The 21,188-nt window shown below is 37.9% G+C and overlaps 4 long non-coding RNA genes across 4 annotated transcripts; 2 read left to right on the forward strand and 2 right to left on the reverse strand.

Annotated features, from left to right (window-relative positions):
- The first annotated feature begins 736 nt into the window (after positions 1-736).
- On the forward strand, positions 737-3,544 carry LOC130439105 (uncharacterized). The gene is made up of 5 exons (XR_008909406.1): positions 737-2,292; positions 2,394-2,574; positions 2,729-2,889; positions 3,255-3,309; positions 3,409-3,544. It is a non-coding gene; the product is annotated as an uncharacterized LOC130439105 (long non-coding RNA).
- Positions 3,545-3,876: 332 nt separating this feature from the next.
- LOC130438613 (uncharacterized) lies at positions 3,877-4,688 on the reverse strand. Its single transcript, XR_008909359.1, has 3 exons — positions 4,537-4,688; positions 4,386-4,446; positions 3,877-4,296 (listed from the first exon to the last, which is right to left on the reverse strand). It is a non-coding gene; the product is annotated as an uncharacterized LOC130438613 (long non-coding RNA).
- A 1-nt stretch (position 4,689) lies between these two features.
- LOC130439106 (uncharacterized) lies at positions 4,690-7,386 on the reverse strand. Its single transcript, XR_008909407.1, has 4 exons — positions 5,831-7,386; positions 5,549-5,729; positions 5,234-5,394; positions 4,690-4,868 (listed from the first exon to the last, which is right to left on the reverse strand). It is a non-coding gene; the product is annotated as an uncharacterized LOC130439106 (long non-coding RNA).
- Positions 7,387-17,490: 10,104 nt separating this feature from the next.
- LOC130439229 (uncharacterized) lies at positions 17,491-20,298 on the forward strand. The gene is made up of 5 exons (XR_008909425.1): positions 17,491-19,046; positions 19,148-19,328; positions 19,483-19,643; positions 20,009-20,063; positions 20,163-20,298. It is a non-coding gene; the product is annotated as an uncharacterized LOC130439229 (long non-coding RNA).
- The last annotated feature ends 890 nt before the right edge of the window (positions 20,299-21,188 follow it).

The following is a 21,188-nucleotide window of genomic DNA, read 5'->3' on the forward strand; positions in this document are numbered from 1 at the left end:
TTATCTTTGATTTTATAACAATAATCACAGTCTTTAATATCACAGTTGGCTATTGTCATGCTCTTATCCTATATAGGCAGTTTTGTAATCAATAATTTTAAATTATTTGAATTAGTAAAATTTATTTTTATAATAAATAAATAATATGAAGGCAAATGCTTTGTACTGATTAACATACAGGAAGCACGGTGTGAATCAACGTGTAATCCTCTTCTGGTCTTCTTGTTTTCATGTGTCATGATGAAGTTTCATTCCTTTCATGAGTAAACACAGCCATATACAGAGCTGATCACTACTGTGTACACTCTACTGTTCTGGCATCAATATTTTCATTAATTATGAAGGAAAATTAAAAGATTTCTCTATGGACATTTGCCAAACCTCTTTAACCTATTATTTTCCTGAAGTACCCCCTGAGATTTTAAGTTAACATTAATTATATATTGCCGTTTAATTTAAAAACATATTTGTATCCGTTTTTAAGTTTTTATCAGTAATATTTTACATAGCTAAGCCCTTACTTCACACACTTTGCATTTGTTTGTCTTCAAACGTCTCCCCCCTGGCTGTAGAAGGTCATTGTTTATCCACGAATGAGTGTGTTTTACTTCGCTACCACTAGATGGCAGTCCTCTAATGAGGACAACGGTTCTGAGTTACTGTTAGTAGAATGAAGTAAATGGTGCAGGAAGGATCCTGTAAAAAGGTTATTACAGATGGTAATGTGTTATTTAGCTAATATGCCTCAAACAATGCATTAACGATAAATTATAGCTTGGTCTGCCTTTGGAGACTCCCCATTGGCTGTTGCTTTGGAATAATAAAGAACATAGTTCCGGTGCCGTTTTTGCGATGTTTTTGTTGGTCCTTTATTTATATATTTGTGTTTTCGAGTCCGTTTTGGGCAGAAATGTGTATAATAAACCATTCTCAATAATAACTCTTAACTTTAAACATTAGTGTAATTTCGGTAGTGTTACCGTCGATATAAATGCTCTGCGCTCTCACGGGTATAAATAGCAGGCGGCGCTTCAGTTATATTTGTCTCGCGTGGAGCTTCCAGGGGTGGTGTGGGGCTGGTTGGCGGCTCTGCGCGAGACGGCCGAGCGTGAAGCTTCTCTTGGCTGGTTGGTTGTTTGAGAGGCTTCGCGCTCGGTTTTTATTTACAAGCATAGTTTAGATTGCGAGGGGGGTCGTGGCAAGACTTTTTTTCGGTGTTTAAAATTCTCGCCTCTGATACCGCCACCTGCCGGCGACATGATGTAACAAGTCAACTGCTAATTGGAAGAACTCACACGGACTTAGCAACTTCAGGGATCATAGCTGGACTTCTGATTAGACAATGGACCGCTTTTCAATTGATGCTGACAAAAAGCCTCCACCTGATACTGAGGGAAAATCTGAGGGAAATATGACCAAAAGCAGACAATATGACGATAAGTACCTGGAATAGCTTTCCCGGAGCTCATTGCTAAGAGCACTTGGTCAACAACGCAAAGTCGTGGGTTCGATCCCAGGGGACTGCACATATCTATGTATAAATGTATAGGACATTGCAATGTAAGTCGCTTTGGATAAAAGCGTCTGCCAAATATGTAAATGTAATATGGCTTCTCTCAGACCAGCGATCGGGAGGATTAACGACCACATTGTGTGCGGTGAGGTGTTAGCAAAGGAGAGTCTCAAACCTTTCAAAATGCTAAGACTTTCTTCCTACCCTGCGCTAAAAACACTGTTTCTCTGTTATGTGTTGACAAAGCGTTGCTGATCCATAAGCATTGAAGCATTACATTGTACTTTAAAATACGATCTTATCTAAATATTAATATAATTATGGGATGGGTTTCGCAAAACGTTGTCGTTCATAAAAGGGGGTCGCACTTGAAAATAGGTTAAGAACTACTGGTATAGATGAATTTCAAACATTAAGACACACGAGGCTGTCGTGTTTGAAGAGCTTTTGTTAGACGAGATGCGGGCCAGAGTTTTCTGAAACCAGACTGGGCGCACGTGTCATTAAATGTGAGATTGATAAAATGTGTTTTGAGTGATTTTCAGGACTGTCAGACCACCCTGTCTCTCTTTCTGTCACTTTGACCGTGTGTCAGTCTGACGGGTCTGTGGGCTGTTGCTGTGGCGTGGTTCCTCGTTCGCTGATAAGAATACTGATGGCTTCTATGGCTTGGACTGTGTACCGAGAGTTCAGATGGGCCTCAAGTCCTGAGAGGGACAGCAGCACAACACAACACAAACACGACTTTTCTCTGGTGTCCGATGGCGTGTTGATCTCATGTGAGTGTCAGGATTTCTGAAGTAGAAATAACTGAGGTAACAGGTGGATCTTCCAGCAGCTTGCGAATGCACTTTAAAATTATGCTTCTGCTTCTTTTCAGTTTTTTTCTGTTTACCTTTTTCATGGGATGGAGGTTCTGAAATGCCTCTATAAGACCCATAGTTACAGCACACATTTACTGTCAACACTTCAGCATCTGCAAAACTACAGATGAGGAACAGTTGCCCTGCCATCACCATGACAACAACCTTCACCATAGAGACTACAACTTGTGTCTGACGGTAATAAAAATATAAAAATATTTGGAAATGTGTTTCTCTCATCTTGTTTTTCTGATCGATATACATGATCAGGTGAAAGGTACTTGTACAGAGAACAGCTGTACTTGCATCAACAGTTGTGCAAAAACAGTCAATTGTATCTTGATTTTTATAGATCCTCTGCAGCAGCGAGCAATGTTTTAGGCGTGTTCACGAGGCATCCGCAAGATTTCTTTAGAATGCCTTCCCCACAAGAAGGTGCAGACAAAGTTCTGAAATGTGTGCAAGAACTGTAGTCCGCAGCATTCGTATATCCAACACCCAGGAGACAAACTGGTAAAGTTTCTGCTGAATCTCATAACGTCATTGCAAACATAACATGGAAGCAGATGGTTTCCTCATTAAATGTGTCATTAAACCTCATTTCCAAAAAGGATTATGGTATACTGTATTGTTCAGGAATGAGCAATTGAAGATGATCTTATAGTAGTGATGAAAGTTTTCATTCATTTAAAACAAATAGTCACTCGTACTGCATACTGCAGAATATACACAACAACTGAAAGTTATATTAAACATTATTGACAGAAACTGGATTTTTAAACAATGTTTAATAGACACAGTCTTAAGCTTTATGCATGCAAGTTAAAATAAAAATGATGTTTTGTCCTTTTTTAACAATATGCTGAATGTATTTATAGAGCTTCATGTCAGCGTCCTGTACCTGCCTGGAGTTTGCGGCGTCACATCTCACAGGTTTGAGTTATACATTACCAGATTCCTCCTCGTAACTACTACATCAAACCTCGTTCTACTTTGACACATGTATTAATTCTGTGTTTGTTGTATTTTCAGCAGTCGTACTGAGAAGTTGCTAAAGAGGAGGCTTTTACGTACTCTGGCTGGACGTTCTTAAAATCTGCCTGATCAAAACTATCATAGAGCTCCAACATCATCAACATCATGGAGGTTTTATTCCTTAAACACTTGTAGTATTTTGTTTCACTTAACTGTAATTGTCCTTCAGTGTTTGCTTAAAAAGTTCAACAATATGTTTTTGTGTATATAAAGACATTCATCTGTTCGTCCTGACCCCGAGGATTCTTCTCTGTTCGAGGGTCCAAGTGCCAAACATCAACATTTGGATACATCGCAGGTCAGATGTATACCAGAGCTCTGATCACATCTAGTGTGAATTTCAAGTTTAAAATAGTTTAATGTACTTGCTTTAAATCTCTGTTTGTTGTGTTTACAGCAAAGTCAAACAAACACATCAAAGAAGATGACTCCGAAGACGCTGTTACGTGCTGTTTGGCACTTGGACCCTCGAACAGAGAAGAATCCTCGGGGTCAGGACGAACAGATGAATGTCTGTATATACACAAAAAATATTGTTGAACTTTTTAAGCAAACACTGAAGGACAATTACAGTTAAGTGAAACCAAATACTACAAGTGTTTAAGGAATAAAACAAGAAATTGATTAACTCACAGTGGTGTAGATGTCCATGTTGGCACTGCCCTCATATCTTCACTTCCGTCTGTATGACTTTTCTGTAAATATAACACCAAGAGATAAAACATATGTACATTAGACTATTTTAACTTGAACTAGGCAGATGTTATGATGAGAGCTCTGGTGTAAATCTAGCCTGTGATGTAGAAGCCTGTATTTAGCCCGGGCAATAAGACGTGCAGTCTGGACAGGAACCAGTTTCTTCTGTATCTCCTCTGACGGGTCTTGCTGTAAATAAAACAAACAGAGATTTAATGCACGTACATTTTACTTGAACTGAAAACTAGTTATGATCAGAGCTCTGGTATGAATCTAACCTGGGAGGGATCAGCAGGAAGACTTGTGTCTGAATCTGAGGACTCTCAGACTGAACTGAACCTGATAAACGAAAACAAAAACAGTGGCAGATTCTAGATTTTACAAATGTGTAAACAAAAGAATGTGAAATCGACAAATGAATTCACTTACAGATGTTCTTCTCATCAGAAGTAGCAGCGGACACAACTGTGGATGTATCCGGTTCAAAGTATGCGCTCCATGATGTTGATGATGTTGGAGCTCTATGATGGTTTTGATCAGGCAGGTTTTAAGAACGTCCAGCCAGAGTACGTAAAAGCCTCCTCTTTAGCAACTTCTCAGTACGACTGCTGAAAATACAACAAACACAGAATTAATTCATGTGTCAAAGTAGAAGGGGTTTGATGTAGTAGTTACGATGAGGAATCTGGTAATGTATTACTCAAACCTGTGAGATGTGACGCCGCGAACTCCAGGCAGGTACAGGACGCTGACATGAAGCTCTATAAATACATTCAGCATATTGTTAAAAAAGGACAAAACATCATTTTTATTTTAACTTGCATGCATAAAGCTTAAGACTGTGTCTATTTAACATTGTTTAAAAATCCAGTTTCTGTCAATAATGTTTAATATAACTTTCAGTTGTTGTGTATATTCTGCAGTATGCAGTACGAGTGACTATTTGTTTTAAATGAATGAAAACTTTCATCACTACTATAAGATCATCTTCAATTGCTCATTCCTGAACAATACAGTATACCATAATCCTTTTTGGAAATGAGGTTTAATGACACATTTAATGAGGAAACCATCTGCTTCCATGTTATGTTTGCAATGACGTTATGAGATTCAGCAGAAACTTTACCAGTTTGTCTCCTGGGTGTTGGATATACGAATGCTGCGGACTACAGTTCTTGCACACATTTCAGAACTTTGTCTGCACCTTCTTGTGGGGAAGGCATTCTAAAGAAATCTTGCGGATGCCTCGTGAACACGCCTAAAACATTGCTCGCTGCTGCAGAGGATCTATAAAAATCAAGATACAATTGACTGTTTTTGCACAACTGTTGATGCAAGTACAGCTGTTCTCTGTACAAGTACCTTTCACCTGATCATGTATATCGATCAGAAAAACAAGATGAGAGAAACACATTTCCAAATATTTTTATATTTTTATTACCGTCAGACACAAGTTGTAGTCTCTATGGTGAAGGTTGTTGTCATGGTGATGGCAGGGCAACTGTTCCTCATCTGTAGTTTTGCAGATGCTGAAGTGTTGACAGTAAATGTGTGCTGTAACTATGGGTCTTATAGAGGCATTTCAGAACCTCCATCCCATGAAAAAGGTAAACAGAAAAAAACTGAAAAGAAGCAGAAGCATAATTTTAAAGTGCATTCGCAAGCTGCTAGAAGATCCACCTGTTACCTCAGTTATTTCTACTTCAGAAATCCTGACACTCACATGAGATCAACACGCCATCGGACACCAGAGAAAAGTCGTGTTTGTGTTGTGTTGTGCTGCTGTCCCTCTCAGGACTTGAGGCCCATCTGAACTCTCGGTACACAGTCCAAGCCATAGAAGCCATCAGTATTCTTATCAGCGAACGAGGAACCACGCCACAGCAACAGCCCACAGACCCGTCAGACTGACACACGGTCAAAGTGACAGAAAGAGAGACAGGGTGGTCTGACAGTCCTGAAAATCACTCAAAACACATTTTATCAATCTCACATTTAATGACACGTGCGCCCAGTCTGGTTTCAGAAAACTCTGGCCCGCATCTCGTCTAACAAAAGCTCTTCAAACACGACAGCCTCGTGTGTCTTAATGTTTGAAATTCATCTATACCAGTAGTTCTTAACCTATTTTCAAGTGCGACCCCCTTTTATGAACGACAACGTTTTGCGAAACCCATCCCATAATTATATTAATATTTAGATAAGATCGTATTTTAAAGTACAATGTAATGCTTCAATGCTTATGGATCAGCAACGCTTTGTCAACACATAACAGAGAAACAGTGTTTTTGGCGCAGGGTAGGAAGAAAGTCTTAGCATTTTGAAAGGTTTGAGACTCTCCTTTGCTAACACCTCACCGCACACAATGTGGTCGTTAATCCTCCCGATCGCTGGTCTGAGAGAAGCCATATTACATTTACATATTTGGCAGACGCTTTTATCCAAAGCGACTTACATTGCAATGTCCTATACATTTATACATAGATATGTGCAGTCCCCTTGGATCGAACCCACGACTTTGCGTTGTTGACCAAGTGCTCTTAGCAATGAGCTCCGGGAAAGCTATTCCAGGTACTTATCGTCATATTGTCTGCTTTTGGTCATATTTCCCTCAGATTTTCCCTCAGTATCAGGTGGAGGCTTTTTGTCAGCATCAATTGAAAAGCGGTCCATTGTCTAATCAGAAGTCCAGCTATGATCCCTGAAGTTGCTAAGTCCGTGTGAGTTCTTCCAATTAGCAGTTGACTTGTTACATCATGTCGCCGGCAGGTGGCGGTATCAGAGGCGAGAATTTTAAACACCGAAAAAAAGTCTTGCCACGACCCCCCTCGCAATCTAATCTATGCTTGTAAATAAAAACCGAGCGCGAAGCCTCTCAAACAACCAACCAGCCAAGAGAAGCTTCACGCTCGGCCGTCTCGCGCAGAGCCGCCAACCAGCCCCACACCACCCCTGGAAGCTCCACGCGAGACAAATATAACTGAAGCGCCGCCTGCTATTTATACCCGTGAGAGCGCAGAGCATTTATATCGACGGTAACACTACCGAAATTACACTAATGTTTAAAGTTAAGAGTTATTATTGAGAATGGTTTATTATACACATTTCTGCCCAAAACGGACTCGAAAACACAAATATATAAATAAAGGACCAACAAAAACATCGCAAAAACGGCACCGGAACTATGTTCTTTATTATTCCAAAGCAACAGCCAATGGGGAGTCTCCAAAGGCAGACCAAGCTATAATTTATCGTTAATGCATTGTTTGAGGCATATTAGCTAAATAACACATTACCATCTGTAATAACCTTTTTACAGGATCCTTCCTGCACCATTTACTTCATTCTACTAACAGTAACTCAGAACCGTTGTCCTCATTAGAGGATTGCCATCTAGTGGTGGCGAAGTAAAACACACTCATTCGTGGATAAACAATGACCTTCTACAGCCAGGGGGGAGACGTTTGAAGACAAACAAATGCAAAGTGTGTGAAGTAAGGGCTTAGCTATGTAAAATATTACTGATAAAAACTTAACTTAAATTTAACTGCAATATATAATTAATGTTAACTTAAAATCTCAGGGGGTACTTCAGGAAAATAATAGGTTAAAGAGGTTTGGCAAATGTCCATAGAGAAATCTTTTAATTTTCCTTCATAATTAATGAAAATATTGATGCCAGAACAGTAGAGTGTACACAGTAGTGATCAGCTCTGTATATGGCTGTGTTTACTCATGAAAGCAATGAAACTTCATCATGACACATGAAAACAAGAAGACCAGAAGAGGATTACACGTTGATTCACACCGTGTTTCCTGTATGTTAATCAGTACAAAGCATTTGCCTTCATATTATTTATTTATTATAAAAAGAAATTTTACTATTTCAAATAATTTGAAATTATTGATTACAAAACTGCCTATATAGGATAAGAGCATGACAATAGCCAACTGTGATATTAAAGACGTATTTATTGTTATATGATTGTTATGATTATTGTTATAAAATCAAAGATAAATTTGACTTTTAGCATTATCTAAATATTTATTAAAACATTTGAATAAATATCCAGATAATATCGTCAATGTGAATTGAATAATATGAAAATTACATGGGAAATGTGAAAAAAATACATATTTTCTAGTAAAAAAGTATACAGTCAATTTTGTTAAGTTATAAGAAATTTCTGAAAAGAGATGTTTTCATGGTTTGTAATTACCATTTTTATTCACATTTCAAATATTCAATATGATTATACAGTGCAGGGATTGACATTAAGTATTGTCATCTGATTGTCTTTCGGACAAGTACATTTATCATTCACTCGCCGAGTACAAATATTGCTTTTCCGAAGATTAAAAAATGATGTTTAATTTGAATTGTCAATTTGTTTCGCATGCTGATTGGTCAATGGGCTCTGTGCATGCGTGACTTCCGCGTTTCACCAAAAGCCATTTAACACGTCTCTGAAGCGCTCGTTGTCTCGCGCTGTTACACAGAACCTGATCCTGTCAGCAGGTGGCACTGTTTTAACAAACGTCATTTATTCACTTAAAGAGGTGGTCTGTGAAATTAACAAATTATTTTTACTTTCCAATAATGAGCTTACTGTTCTCAGAAACATACCTTATTCTTATATTTTCTTTCATAAAACAAAACTAAATATTTGGATAATTTTCATTTTCATTGTCAAGTTAATCTTGATTTAAGACGATTTAAATATTTGTACTAGAAAATAAGACATAAATTGCTTAGTAAGTAATATATTCTTTGCAGTCTAATGACTGTTAGAGGATCCTGCTCAAAGTGGAGCAGTAACTGACATTGTATAATATGATAATATTGTATCCAGTTTCTGATTGCCAGCACAGTCATATTTTGACTGTGATTCATGCTTGAGAGATGATTTTTTAAGATTTTGTTTAAGCCCACCAAGGAAAAAAATAGACTTTAAAAGATTTTTACCCATGCAGTTATTGAACTCGTGCTTAACAATCAAAATTCCATCTACTTAAAACATAGTTATTAAATAAAGAAACAGAGTTAAAGGTTTGCTCGCATTTCAGAAGAATTTATTTTCTACTAGGAATGGCATTAAATAGTGTTATATTATTTTATCGAAAATCCAAAACCAAAATTCTAGAAAGGAATAAAATCGACCTTATCATCCATCAACTTTAAAAAACAATATGATTTCGTTCTGTAAACAATGCTCTAATAATTCTAAATAAAGCAAAAAGTTAGTTAGTTGAGGAATTATGTTTACGGAGTAGCCATGATAATAAAACCTGTTTTATTTATTTAATTTAATGAGTAATTTACCAAGTGAGAAAGGGCACAGTTACAAAAATTCAATACCTCCCATTTTCTTAAAAATAAAGTTAGGGAATACGTTACGTATAGAGTCTGAATTTTAATGTAACTTTTCAACCAATTTACTTTCATCACATTGTTAAAGAGGGTGAAGTCAACAACTCCAACCCAGACCACCATGACTGGTCTTACTTCTTAGAACATAATGTTTCATTTTGTGCAATTTATTTTTTCATATAAACTAAATTGATCTATAGCGACACATGAGGACAATCTGATAGAGCTTCTGCTCTTGATAATAATACTCGACCAGTGAGAGACAAGTCTCTTGGTAGACATGAATGGAACATTTTTCTAACAATGTCTTTAATGAAATTAAGAAATTAAGTTCTGCAGGAATCATATTTGAGTTTAAAGCCACCTTTACATCCAAATAACTTATTACTTCTTTAATTTATATTCCGCAAATTGCTGTTTTATCCATATTCTTTAAAGACAATATATCAAATTTAGAAATATTGAGAGAGTGTCTAGACACCTGTAAAATCTTTTACGATCTCCAAAGCTTTAGGAATTCCTCCTGAATGATCTTTTAGAAACAGACTGGTATCTGGTATCAACTGCAAAGTGGGAGATTTTTATTTCTTTATCATGAATTATAATGCCTCTAATCATATTGTTTTGGTTAACCATTACATTTAAAATTTGAGTAGCTAACAGAAAAAGAAAGGGGGAAACAGGGCAACCTTGCCTTGTAAGTACTTAGACTCTTATTTTGAAAAAAATGTGTTCAATTGATGGGTGGGCCGGTATAACCAAGAGTTCTGGAGGACATACAGATGAGGAGTCAGGAGGAGGAGGTGTTACAGTAATGTGAGTTATAGAAGCAGTATTGGGATATAGTACAGGTTGTTCTTATAAACACCCAAATGCTTCATTGCTGGACTGTTGAAGTATCTCTCCCGCGCTAACTGTGTTTCTGTTCTTTCTCTTTCTTTTCTCATTTATTGATGAGAAAATTATATATATATTTTTTTTCCTGGCAGCTTTGGTCTTCTCTGGATCTTTCAGGTGATCTTGGGGAGCTCCAGCGGGAACAATTGGACCTGTCTTGATGATGTTTTCATTAGTGTCTTTCTCTTTCTGAAGGGTTTGTCGGTCAGAGTTGCTCACTGGATAATTTTTTTTGAGAGGTGTTTCCTGCTGCTATGGACCTTCTGGCTGGACTTCATCCATTTAAGTTTCAATCTCCAGCATCTCTGTGTTCTCCATCCAACTAAACATGGGTTGATTTTTTTCATCATTGGCTTCGGTCTTCTGTGTCTGGTGTCCTTCAGCTCAATTGGAGAGATGATATGCACACAAGTCCACAAGGACCAGGTGTGAAAAGAAATCAGACAGCGATGTGACCAGCGGTTCAGGCACTGATGAATGATGGGATTTGACCCTCTAAGCTGTTGCAGCTGGTGTATGTGGACCAGCTGATGATGGCAAAGGAGGTGAAGTGAGTCTCGATGTTTTCAGTTTCATCTTGTCATACATTACTAGACTTTATCTTACCTTCAAATTTTGTCACCTCTGTCTGTTCAGGATTTGGGTCTGAGATGAAGAGAGTCTCAAGGTTTTACCTCAACAAACAAAGTGTTTCAACTGTGAAATCTTTATAAACTTTCTCGTACCTTAAGGATCCATGTTTTCAGCTTCCTTCCTCAGTTTCCTTCCTGATTGCTCACCTTTGATCTCTCAGGTGATGCAGTTGGGGGGTTTAGATCAACACGTCTCACCAGCGGTTCAGGCACTGATGAATGATGGGATGTAGAGAGTCACAATGTTTTTACCTCAGCACAATGCACTCTTGTCATATCTTTATGAACTTTCTCTTCCCTTTTCTTGTCACCCTTCTTCAGTTTATTTCCTGAACGTCTCTCCTCTGATCTCTCAGGTGATGCAGTTGAGTGTTGAGGATCAACACGTATCACCAGTGGTTCAACCCTTGATGGATGATGGGTTTTTACCATCTCAACTGCTGAAGCTGGTGTACATGGAGCGACTTCTATTGGTGGATGAGATCCTTAATGGAGAAGCAACTCGGGACTCCTTTCTAGACTTTCTGTGAACTGTAGGACTTGTTTTGATATCAGTCTGCATCTCTTGTGTTCCAATACGTTCACGTTTGCTTTGAATCTTCAACTCTTTTCTTGGTTTTCTTCGACCTCGCCGGTACTGAAGCAGAGTTTTGAGCAGGTGCGTTCATCACCTTCGGTTTCAGTGTTGACTCTCTCTTTATTCCTTCAGCATCATCTGTCTTTCTCTATCTCCTCCTCAGCTCTCTCCTACCTTCTCCTTTCATTCTGTCTCGCTCGACTGCTTTCAGTCTTTGTTTCAGATGTGCTGTCCTCCAGACTCTCGGAGATCACTCCTTCTTGCTCTCTTATGGAGTACCTCTTCTTGATCTTCCTCATTTTCTTATTATGTCTGGAACGTTTCGGTGTGGAGTTAGAACAGTTTGTGCAGAAATTCTTTGGTTATGCAAACTGATTGTTACAGCAGCTCTCCGGGTGGCTGGTCTCAGACGATCTTGGAGGTGAAGATGCTGGTGTGGTTACACGTGATCTGCGGTTGTGAGGCTGGTAGGATGTATTGCCAAATTCTCTGACACACCTTTGGAGACGGCTTAAGGTAGAGAAATGACCATTCAATTCAGAGGAAACAGCTCTGGCTGACATTCCTGCAGTCAGCATGTCCATCGCACGCTCCCTCAAAACCTGCAACATCTGTGGCATTGTGCTGTGTGATAAAACTGCACATATTAGAGTGGCCATCCTAAGGCACACCTGTGCAATAATCCACACTTGATATTCCAAACCTATGAGATGGATGGATTATCTCGGCAAAGGAGAAGCGCTCACTATCACAGATTTTTTTACAATATTTGAGAGAATTAGGCATTTTGTGTACACACAAAAAGTCTTAAATCTTTGAGTTCAGCTCATGAAAAATGGGGTCAGAAACAAAAGTGTTGCTTTCAGTTAACATGAACATAAAACAGCATATCTTGCTTACCAGTTATGTCACCACCAGGTTTATGCAATGTTTATTATATTTGTGTCAAAATATTAGCCTCACTGATTATCTGGGTACTTCTATGATCAGCTGAGTTGATATAGAAAGGAACAGTATTTACATGATACAAAGTTAATACGGAAAGGGTGAAGCTGAGACGCCACAGCATCACTATTAAATTGAGTGCGCTTACCGCACATCGAGTATATATTAAAAATAATGAATTCCGAACCAATGAGCTGTGAATTAAATATCCAGAAGAAGCTAGAAGCAAGTGTCAACTGAAGAAAGGTAGTGCGTGCAGGTGCTTTTATGCATTAGATGAGGGGCGTACCCTCACCTGGCATTGGGCATGCGCTCCTGTCTGTCAAAGCCAGACTTGGTCTAAATGGATGCTTCCTTAGACGTCAGGTGCAGATCCCTTCCCATAGGTGATTCACGAACACAAGATAATGAAAAAGAACATGCATTTTTGTATGACTCGATTTGTGTATGTATTTAGGTAAAAGACATGTAAATGAGAAAAATCATTTAGCACAGTAGCCTTTAATCTACTACATTTACAACAATTACAAGTAGATAAACCCATCCAAATTGTCATATTTAGCAGATAATAAAGATACATTTATATATATTATTATACTAAAGAATTGCCATGCCAAAACTATATGATACCTGTTTTATACATTAACAATAGCAAGTAAGTGTAAGTAGACTATATTGCAAGATTATCATGTGGGACAAGTCTATCCACAATTCCCCACATAGAAATACTGTAGTAGTATTATAAATTTAATAAACAGCTCACATAAAGTGACAAGACACAGGTATTTATTTGTGAATTCCATTTATTTTTGTGGAACGTCTAACGTGTATTTATGGTTCGCTTTTTGCGCATATGTGGATTTAAAAAATGTTTGTGAAATTGTCTATATTTATTTGCGAATCGTAGTTTATTTATACAGAATAATGAAACAATTCTGATCCCATAGGTCATGAGATGATGAGGCTGCGCGAATGGTATACAATGGTATAAGTCATCATAGCTTGCGTAGTATAGACCCAGCTCCCAACCCAAATTTGAGAATAGATTAACAGCGACATTTTTTTTATCGCGCGATAAGAGTCTCACGTTAACGCAGCACGTTAACGCAGTTAACGGCCCACCACTAGTAATAACCCATCATCCATCAAGGCTTGAAACACTGGTGATACGTGTTGATCCATAACACTCAACTGCATCACCTGAGCGATCAAAGGTGAGCAATCAGGGAGGAAACTGAGGAAGGAAGCTGAAAACATGGATCCTGAAGGTAAGAGAAAGTTTATAAAGATTTCACAGTTGAAACACTTTGTTTGTTGAGGTAAAACCTTGAGACTCTCTCCATCTCAGACCCAAATCCTTAACAGACGGAGGTGACAAAATTTGAAGGTAAGATAAAGTCTAGTAATGTATGACAAGATGAAACTGAAAACATCGAGACTCACTTCGACTCCTTTGCCATCATCAGCAGGTCCACATACACCAGCTGCAACAGCTGAGAGGGTCAAATCCCATCATTCATCAATGCCTGAACCGCTGGTCACATCGCTGTCTGATTTCTTTTTACACCTGGTCCTTGTGGACATTGAAGATGAAGATGAGGTCCATATCATCTCTCCATTTGAGCTGAAGGACACCAGACACAGAAGACCGAGGCCGATGATGAAAAATATCAACCCATGTTTAGTAGGATGGAGAACACGGAGATGCTGGAGATTGAAAGTTAAATGGATGAAGTCCAGCCAGAAGGTCCAGAGCAGCAGGAGACACCTGTCAAAAAATCATATCCAGTGAGCAACATTGACCGACAACAAACCCTTCAGAAAGAGAAAGACACTAATGAAAACATCATCAAGACAGGTCCAATTGGTCCCTCTGGAGCTCCCCAAGATCACCTGAAAGATCCAGAGAAGACCAAAGCTGGCAGGAAAACTAAATAAGTATCATTTTCTCATCAATAAATGAGAAAAGAAAGAGAAAGAACAGAAACACAGTTAGCGCGGGAGAGATACTTCAACAGTCCAGCAATGAAGCATTTGTGTGTTTATAAGAACAACCTGTACTATATCCCAATACTGCTTCTATAACTCACATTACTGTAACACCTCCTCCTCCTGACTCCTCATCTGTATGTCCTCCAGAACTCTTGGTTATACCGGCCCACCCATCAATTGAACACCACATTCACCTTACCATGGCCTTGGAAACTTACGGTACTGCTTAGCGTGTTGACAAAATGTTTATATGCTCTCCTACTTGTAAGTCGCTTTGGATACCAGATACCAGTCTGTTTCTAAAAGATCAATCAGGAATTCCTAAAGCTTTGGAGATCGTAAAAGATTTTACAGGTATCTGGCCACTCTCTCAATATTTCAAAATTTGATATATTGTCTTTAAAGAATATGGATAAAACAGCAATTTGCGGAATATAAATTAAAGAAGTAATAAGTTATTTGGAGGTAAAAGTGTCTTTAAACTCAAATATGATTCCTGCAGAACTTAATCTTAATTTCATAAAAGACATTATTAGGAAAAAGTTCCATTCATGTCTACCAAGAGACTTGTCTCTCACTGGTCGAGTATTATTATCAAGAGCAGAAGCTCTATCAGATTGTCCTCATGTGTTGCTTTAGATCAAAAATCAGACTCTATATGTAATGTATTCCCTAACTTTATTTTTAAGAAAATGGGAGGTATTGAATTTTTCTAACAGTGTCCTTTCTCACTTGGTAAAATACTCATTAAATTAAATAAATAAAACAGGTTTTATTATCATGGCTACTCCGTAAACATAATTCCTCAACTAACTAACTTTTTGCTTTATTTAGAATTATTAGAGCGTTGTTTACAGAAAGAAATCATATTGTTTTTTAAAGTTGATGGATGATAAGGTCGATTTTATTCCTTTCTAGAATTTTGGTTTTGGATTTTCGATAAAATAATATAACACTATTTAATGCCATTCCTAGTAGAAAAGAAATTCTTCTCAAATGCGAGCAAACCTTTAACTCTGTTTCTTTATTTAATAACTATGTTTCAGTAGATGGAATTTTGATTGTTAAGCACGAGTTCAATAACTGCATGGGTAAAAATCTTTTAAAGTCTATTTTTTTCGTTGGTGGGCTTAAACAAAATCTTAAAAAATCATCTCTCAAGCATGAATCACACTCAAAATACAATTCAATTCAATTCAATTCAAGTTTATTTATATAGCGCTTTTCACAATGTGTATTGTTTCAAAGCAGCTTTACAAGGGCAAACAGGAAAAACAGAAAAGTTAAAACACAGCACAGTGCATGGTATTTATACAACGAGTAAGTTCATTCTAATAAATAACATCTAATTTCTAAATAAATAAATAAATAAATGAATGAATGCAGTCTCCCGGTGAGCAGGCCAACACTGCCCTGCTGTGGCGAGGAACCCAAACTCCAATGATTGATTAATGGAGAAAAAAACCTCGGGTAATCTGTGCACAACTGTGCTGGTAATCAGAAACTGGATACAATATTATCATACAATGTCAGTTACTGCTCCACTTTGAGCAGGATCCTCTAACAGTCATTAGACTGCAAAGAATATATTACTTAATAAGCAATTTATGTTTTATTTTCTAGTACAAGAATATAAGAATAAGGTATGTTTCTGAGAACAGTAAGCTCATTATTGGAAAGTAAAAATAATTTGTTAATTTCACAGACCACCTCTTTAAGTGAATAAATGACGTTTGTTAAAACAGTGCCACCTGCTGACAGGATCAGGTTCTGTGTAACAGCGCGAGACAACGAGCGCTTCAGAGACGTGTTAAATGGCTTTTGGTGAAACGCGGAAGTCACGCATGCACAGAGCCCATTGACCAATCAGCATGCGAAACAAATTGACAATTCAAATTAAACATCATTTTTTAATCTTCGGAAAAGCAATATTTGTACTCGGCGAGTGAATGATAAATGTACTTGTCCGAAAGACAATCAGATGACAATACTTAATGTCAAGCCCTGCACCTGTATAATCATATTGAATATTTGAAATGTGAATAAAAATGGTAATCTCAAACATCTCTTTTCAGAAATTTCTTGTAACTTCTCAAAAATGACTGTATACTTTTTTACTAGAAAATATGTATTTTTTTACATTTCTCGTGTAATTTTCATATTATTCAATTCACATTGAAGGATATTTATTCAACTGTTTTAATAAATATTAAGATAATGCTAAAAGTCAAATTTATCTTTGATTTTATAACAATAATCACAGTCTTTAATATCACAGTTGGCTATTGTCATGCTCTTATCCTATATAGGCAGTTTTGTAATCAATAATTTTAAATTATTTGAATTAGTAAAATTTATTTTTATAATAAATAAATAATATGAAGGCAAATGCTTTGTACTGATTAACATACAGGAAGCACGGTGTGAATCAACGTGTAATCCTCTTCTGGTCTTCTTGTTTTCATGTGTCATGATGAAGTTTCATTCCTTTCATGAGTAAACACAGCCATATACAGAGCTGATCACTACTGTGTACACTCTACTGTTCTGGCATCAATATTTTCATTAATTATGAAGGAAAATTAAAAGATTTCTCTATGGACATTTGCCAAACCTCTTTAACCTATTATTTTCCTGAAGTACCCCCTGAGATTTTAAGTTAACATTAATTATATATTGCCGTTTAATTTAAAAACATATTTGTATCCGTTTTTAAGTTTTTATCAGTAATATTTTACATAGCTAAGCCCTTACTTCACACACTTTGCATTTGTTTGTCTTCAAACGTCTCCCCCCTGGCTGTAGAAGGTCATTGTTTATCCACGAATGAGTGTGTTTTACTTCGCCACCACTAGATGGCAATCCTCTAATGAGGACAACGGTTCTGAGTTACTGTTAGTAGAATGAAGTAAATGGTGCAGGAAGGATCCTGTAAAAAGGTTATTACAGATGGTAATGTGTTATTTAGCTAATATGCCTCAAACAATGCATTAACGATAAATTATAGCTTGGTCTGCCTTTGGAGACTCCCCATTGGCTGTTGCTTTGGAATAATAAAGAACATAGTTCCGGTGCCGTTTTTGCGATGTTTTTGTTGGTCCTTTATTTATATATTTGTGTTTTCGAGTCCGTTTTGGGCAGAAATGTGTATAATAAACCATTCTCAATAATAACTCTTAACTTTAAACATTAGTGTAATTTCGGTAGTGTTACCGTCGATATAAATGCTCTGCGCTCTCACGGGTATAAATAGCAGGCGGCGCTTCAGTTATATTTGTCTCGCGTGGAGCTTCCAGGGGTGGTGTGGGGCTGGTTGGCGGCTCTGCGCGAGACGGCCGAGCGTGAAGCTTCTCTTGGCTGGTTGGTTGTTTGAGAGGCTTCGCGCTCGGTTTTTATTTACAAGCATAGATTAGATTGCGAGGGGGGTCGTGGCAAGACTTTTTTTCGGTGTTTAAAATTCTCGCCTCTGATACCGCCACCTGCCGGCGACATGATGTAACAAGTCAACTGCTAATTGGAAGAACTCACACGGACTTAGCAACTTCAGGGATCATAGCTGGACTTCTGATTAGACAATGGACCGCTTTTCAATTGATGCTGACAAAAAGCCTCCACCTGATACTGAGGGAAAATCTGAGGGAAATATGACCAAAAGCAGACAATATGACGATAAGTACCTGGAATAGCTTTCCCGGAGCTCATTGCTAAGAGCACTTGGTCAACAACGCAAAGTCGTGGGTTCGATCCCAGGGGACTGCACATATCTATGTATAAATGTATAGGACATTGCAATGTAAGTCGCTTTGGATAAAAGCGTCTGCCAAATATGTAAATGTAATATGGCTTCTCTCAGACCAGCGATCGGGAGGATTAACGACCACATTGTGTGCGGTGAGGTGTTAGCAAAGGAGAGTCTCAAACCTTTCAAAATGCTAAGACTTTCTTCCTACCCTGCGCTAAAAACACTGTTTCTCTGTTATGTGTTGACAAAGCGTTGCTGATCCATAAGCATTGAAGCATTACATTGTACTTTAAAATACGATCTTATCTAAATATTAATATAATTATGGGATGGGTTTCGCAAAACGTTGTCGTTCATAAAAGGGGGTCGCACTTGAAAATAGGTTAAGAACTACTGGTATAGATGAATTTCAAACATTAAGACACACGAGGCTGTCGTGTTTGAAGAGCTTTTGTTAGACGAGATGCGGGCCAGAGTTTTCTGAAACCAGACTGGGCGCACGTGTCATTAAATGTGAGATTGATAAAATGTGTTTTGAGTGATTTTCAGGACTGTCAGACCACCCTGTCTCTCTTTCTGTCACTTTGACCGTGTGTCAGTCTGACGGGTCTGTGGGCTGTTGCTGTGGCGTGGTTCCTCGTTCGCTGATAAGAATACTGATGGCTTCTATGGCTTGGACTGTGTACCGAGAGTTCAGATGGGCCTCAAGTCCTGAGAGGGACAGCAGCACAACACAACACAAACACGACTTTTCTCTGGTGTCCGATGGCGTGTTGATCTCATGTGAGTGTCAGGATTTCTGAAGTAGAAATAACTGAGGTAACAGGTGGATCTTCTAGCAGCTTGCGAATGCACTTTAAAATTATGCTTCTGCTTCTTTTCAGTTTTTTTCTGTTTACCTTTTTCATGGGATGGAGGTTCTGAAATGCCTCTATAAGACCCATAGTTACAGCACACATTTACTGTCAACACTTCAGCATCTGCAAAACTACAGATGAGGAACAGTTGCCCTGCCATCACCATGACAACAACCTTCACCATAGAGACTACAACTTGTGTCTGACGGTAATAAAAATATAAAAATATTTGGAAATGTGTTTCTCTCATCTTGTTTTTCTGATCGATATACATGATCAGGTGAAAGGTACTTGTACAGAGAACAGCTGTACTTGCATCAACAGTTGTGCAAAAACAGTCAATTGTATCTTGATTTTTATAGATCCTCTGCAGCAGCGAGCAATGTTTTAGGCGTGTTCACGAGGCATCCGCAAGATTTCTTTAGAATGCCTTCCCCACAAGAAGGTGCAGACAAAGTTCTGAAATGTGTGCAAGAACTGTAGTCCGCAGCATTCGTATATCCAACACCCAGGAGACAAACTGGTAAAGTTTCTGCTGAATCTCATAACGTCATTGCAAACATAACATGGAAGCAGATGGTTTCCTCATTAAATGTGTCATTAAACCTCATTTCCAAAAAGGATTATGGTATACTGTATTGTTCAGGAATGAGCAATTGAAGATGATCTTATAGTAGTGATGAAAGTTTTCATTCATTTAAAACAAATAGTCACTCGTACTGCATACTGCAGAATATACACAACAACTGAAAGTTATATTAAACATTATTGACAGAAACTGGATTTTTAAACAATGTTTAATAGACACAGTCTTAAGCTTTATGCATGCAAGTTAAAATAAAAATGATGTTTTGTCCTTTTTTAACAATATGCTGAATGTATTTATAGAGCTTCATGTCAGCGTCCTGTACCTGCCTGGAGTTTGCGGCGTCACATCTCACAGGTTTGAGTTATACATTACCAGATTCCTCCTCGTAACTACTACATCAAACCTCGTTCTACTTTGACACATGTATTAATTCTGTGTTTGTTGTATTTTCAGCAGTCGTACTGAGAAGTTGCTAAAGAGGAGGCTTTTACGTACTCTGGCTGGACGTTCTTAAAATCTGCCTGATCAAAACTATCATAGAGCTCCAACATCATCAACATCATGGAGGTTTTATTCCTTAAACACTTGTAGTATTTTGTTTCACTTAACTGTAATTGTCCTTCAGTGTTTGCTTAAAAAGTTCAACAATATGTTTTTGTGTATATAAAGACATTCATCTGTTCATCCTGACCCCGAGGATTCTTCTCTGTTCGAGGGTCCAAGTGCCAAACATCAACATTTGGATACATCGCAGGTCAGATGTATACCAGAGCTCTGATCACATCTAGTGTGAATTTCAAGTTTAAAATAGTTTAATGTACTTGCTTTAAATCTCTGTTTGTTGTGTTTACAGCAAAGTCAAACAAACACATCAAAGAAGATGACTCCGAAGACGCTGTTACGTGCTGTTTGGCACTTGGACCCTCGAACAGAGAAGAATCCTCGGGGTCAGGACGAACAGATGAATGTCTGTATATACACAAAAAATATTGTTGAACTTTTTAAGCAAACACTGAAGGACAATTACAGTTAAGTGAAACCAAATACTACAAGTGTTTAAGGAATAAAACAAGAAATTGATTAACTCACAGTGGTGTAGATGTCCATGTTGGCACTGCCCTCATATCTTCACTTCCGTCTGTATGACTTTTCTGTAAATATAACACCAAGAGATAAAACATATGTACATTAGACTATTTTAACTTGAACTAGGCAGATGTTATGATGAGAGCTCTGGTGTAAATCTAGCCTGTGATGTAGAAGCCTGTATTTAGCCCGGGCAATAAGACGTGCAGTCTGGACAGGAACCAGTTTCTTCTGTATCTCCTCTGACGGGTCTTGCTGTAAATAAAACAAACAGAGATTTAATGCACGTACATTTTACTTGAACTGAAAACTAGTTATGATCAGAGCTCTGGTATGAATCTAACCTGGGAGGGATCAGCAGGAAGACTTGTGTCTGAATCTGAGGACTCTCAG

The sequence above is a fragment of the Triplophysa dalaica genome, chromosome 17 (assembly GCF_015846415.1).
Source record: "Triplophysa dalaica isolate WHDGS20190420 chromosome 17, ASM1584641v1, whole genome shotgun sequence".
NCBI lineage: Eukaryota > Metazoa > Chordata > Actinopteri > Cypriniformes > Nemacheilidae > Triplophysa > Triplophysa dalaica.